Consider the following 4,318-nt stretch of genomic DNA (forward strand, 5'->3'; position numbering starts at 1 on the left):
ATGTCGTTGGGGTGGCTTACATTTTCAGAGGTTCAGTCCATTCTCATCGTGGTGTGGCATGCTGGTGTGCAGGTAGACATAGTGCTAGAGCTGAGAATTCAGGCAAGCAACAGGAAGTGGTCTGCCACACTGGATATTATCGTGAGCATATGTGAGACCTCAAAGCCTACCTCCACAGTGACATACCTCCTCCAACAAGACCACTCCTACTGCCACAAGGCCACACTTCCTCATAGTGTCATTTCCTTTGGGGACCATTTTCTTTCAAACCACCACAACAGGAAAGGGGCAACATTTATAAACCAATAAGTAAGAATTAAAACACTTGTTCTTGTCCTCTTGCTAATGAAAAACACAGTCTGGCCTCCATGTGTGTCCTCTGACAAGAGATGGCATCTGAAGCTTTGCACAGCTAGTGTGGCACAGGCATGAACACGGGATTGATTAGCTGCTCACTAAACCCCACATCATTTCTCCTTGGGGCACTAACTAGACTACACTGGCCACCTCCTTGCCGGAAAAAGTGATGAACTAGTCTCCTGTTCCTTTATGGTCTTTCTCCATCTTCTAGCTCATTACCCTGATTGTGGGAGACGTGTGCTGCAGTCCACAGAGTATAAATGGAAAGGAGCCTGGACCCCAGAGGACCCAGGCAATCATGACTTTATCTGGATAATAAATAGCTTTTGTTCTCAGACTACTGTGGTTTTGTTATTGCTGCTAGCCTGGCCCCATCCCTAATTGAGAGTCCAACCAATTACAGTGGAGGTCAGCTGTAAAAGACCCGGAGACCTCTAACAGTGCCTGCAGCACCCTAGCTATTGCTGTGGGAGAGAGCACTTCCTGCACTCTGTAGTCTAAAAAGGAGTGAGCTGCAGGTACTGGCTGAAGGGGGGAGAAGACAAAGATGGTTTTTAAAAAAGAAAAAGAAAACTAAGTGGAGGGAGGGGCAGAATCCAGGCTGAGCACCCGTGTTCTCCACAAGTCGGGACTCTGGGCAGAAAGCCTCGATTATCTACAGGGGATGCTGGGCTTCAAGTGTTACAGAGAGGAAGCTGTAGCTGATGACTAAGTCGGGCATTTGGAAACTGTGTTGCTTTTCTATCATCGTGGCACAGAGAAAAGGTTTGTTTTGTCGTGTTTTGGAATGTTCCGGCTCACACTTGGGTGATCCCATTGCTTTGAGCCTGTGATGAGGCTTATCATCCCAGGAGTACACGGTAGGACAGGCAAGGCAAGATGAAGAGAGGGCTGGGGTCTGGTACTCCTTTAGAGGGCACGCCCCCAATGACCTAAAGGTCTCTCATGAGTATTAAGAAGTCTACCACCTCCCCATATCACATAGTGGGAACTTCATGAGATACTTAAGGTCTAAACCATAGCAGGGATAAACATTACCATTAGGGATCCCCGGGTCTCGTGATCTGGTCACCCAAACATAGATAGTTCTCCACCCCAAACACATACTGGGTTAGCTCCTTCTGGGCTTTAGCCGTTTGTTTGCCTGCGAGTACTCCTGTTTATTCTGATCCCCTTTGAATAGTTGCAGAGTTAAGTCCCAGAATGGCCACATGACTGCTACCCCAGTCAGTCAGTGACCAACCCAGGATCAAGTCTAGTTTTCAATTTCTGTGGCCATGACTTCTGTCTGCACATGGAAAAATAATTAGTAACAATTGCCCCTCATGATGTGCAAAGGATTGGTTCTAAGACCCACCCCACAGATATTCACATCAGCAGATGCCCAAAGTGCTTCTAATTGCAGAGCTATCTCTTCAGCCACCAAATCATAGACCAGTCTGACCAGTTCATGGGTTCTGTTATTTTGCAGGAACACAGCTAGGCATGTTTGCTTGTATATCCTTTTTGGTGTTTTTGTGCCGTGTCATGGTTAGACTTAACTTCCTTATCACGTTCTCTGCGCATCCTCCCCCTCTTTTTCTTCTTTGTTTTCTTTTTCCTTTTCAGCTGCTTAATCTCTCTAAGTCTATTCTTTCTTCTTTTTCTATTGCATTAGAACCTATGTATCCTATTTTTATTCCTTAGAGGTAGGGGATGGCTACGTGTGGAAGACACAGTCTAAAACAGAATCTTCTAAACATTCTAAAATTACTTACATCCGTGGTCAACAATCTGTGTCCTGAGGGTCACATCCATCCTGCCCCACATTTTGTACAAGTTACAAGCTGATAATTATTTTTTAAACAATTGGAAAACAATAAAAATCAGGTTAATATTTTATCACATGGAAATGTTAGCTAAAACTCAAAATTCAGTCCTCTTGAATAAAGTTTTGCAGAATCATGGCTAGGCATATTTGCTTGTGTATTCTCTATGGATGTTTTTGTACTATTATGGAGAGCTAAGAATATGGCATTGCAAGCATGCATGACCCACAAATAAAGTCTAGTCTTTCTTAAAAATGTTTGCTGACTCCTGATCTACATGTAGATTCCCTTTCCTAGTCAAAAAGATAAGAATTATTCCAGAGATGAATTCCTCCAATCAGCTTCTCCCAACTCCACATCACTTCTGTGTAGTATTCATTTGAAATTTTAGCACCCCAAATTACAAGCACAGCTGTCCATTGGGGTGAGTGGATAAGTAGACTGTGTTATAACAATGCAATGAAATATTGCTTGTCAATAAGAAAAGGAATGAACCATTGATAGACACACAGACATGGGTGGGTCTTAAAATATGTGAATTTATTGTGTGCAAATGGAAGTCAATAAAGCTAGTTTAAAGAATGTTTTCTGAAATTGGAGAGATGATTCAATGGATAAAGTCATGGGGATCCAAATTCCAGCCCTTATATTGTCATGAAAATATTAGGACTGAAATTGGATCCCCAGAACCCCTGTAAAAGCTAGGCAGCCATGAAGACTGCCAATAACCCCAGGACTCAGACAGAGATGGGGATAGGTGTAGGGTCTCCAGGCAATGCTAGCTATATTAGCTGGAATTAGTGAGTTCCAGGTTGATCAAAAGACACCATCTCAATAAATAAGAGAGCAATCGAGTGAGATACTCAAGGCCAATTTAGGGCCTCCACACATACCCCACACATGCACACAAACATACACTTGCCTATGTGTATTCAAACATACATACACATGCATGCATATGCAAAAAAGAAAACCTCTTTCCAGTACAAAGTTAATCTTTAGGAAGGAATTTAGATGGGAAAAAGATTGGGAGAATCTTTGTTTATTTGTTATTTATTTACTTAATTTATTAATTTTAGAGATGCTGGAAACTCACCCCAGATAGGGCACCAATATAATAGGCCAAGAATATAATTCCAGTCATCTATCTAAGTAAACCAGTGAGTACAATTATGGTTATTAGAAGGACTATGAGTCAGGATGACTTACAGAATGTAGTGACATTTTATTTGTATATTAATAAATAAAGCTTGCTGAAGATCAAAGTGTAAACCACTAGAAATCAGGGAGTGGTGGCACACATCTTTAATCCCAGAACTCAGGAAAAAGAGGCAGACGGATCTCTGTGAGTTCAAGGCTACCCTGGGCTACAAAAGATCAATCCAGAAGCAGATCCAGATTGTGGTGGCTCACATACTTTTAATCCCAGCACTAGGGAGGTGGAGACAGGAGTGATATGGCTGGGCAGAGAGAGGACTGTAAAGGGGAAGAGACAGGAACTCATGGAGTGTGGAGTCTGAGGATTCATGGAAGCAGGATTTTGCCCTTTCGGTCTGAGGATTTGGTGGAGGTAAAAGGTCTCTCTAGTGGCTGACTACTTTGCTTTTCTGATCTTCATCTTGAACCCCAGTATCTGCCTCTGGGTTTTTATTATTCATGCTACAATAGAAGAATGGGTGGTTTAGGGAACGTATACAACCAAAGAATTGTATCCACAGAAACCGTTAACTATATATCCTCGTGGGAAGTTTCATGAGTCCCTCACCTACACAACTGTTAGCTGCCTAAGTATTCTTGGGGAGAGCAGGCTTTGTGAGTTCCTCTCCTCCACCATGACAGTCTTGTACTGCACTTGCTTGGTAATCCTAGGAAGGCAAACAGGCTGCCTCAAGGCCGTGGGTGGCATTCTGGAACACTTTCCTCACACAGTTCTGTGACAACCTTCCCCTCTAGAAACTCAGCTTGGTCTAGGCTGCTCTGGTGTCTCTCTGGAGGCACTTGCAGGAGGATTTGTTTGGTTTGGGAGATGGTGACAGCCTCCTCCTAAATGGGACCTGGGTTCACCACTTTGGTGACTTTGGCGAGGTACTTAATACCTGAGGTTGGGTTTCCTCAGAGAACAGTAAGAACAATAACACCTTCCTCCTGGG

Source organism: Arvicola amphibius, chromosome 2, assembly GCF_903992535.2.
Source record: "Arvicola amphibius chromosome 2, mArvAmp1.2, whole genome shotgun sequence".
Taxonomy (NCBI): Eukaryota; Metazoa; Chordata; class Mammalia; order Rodentia; family Cricetidae; genus Arvicola; species Arvicola amphibius.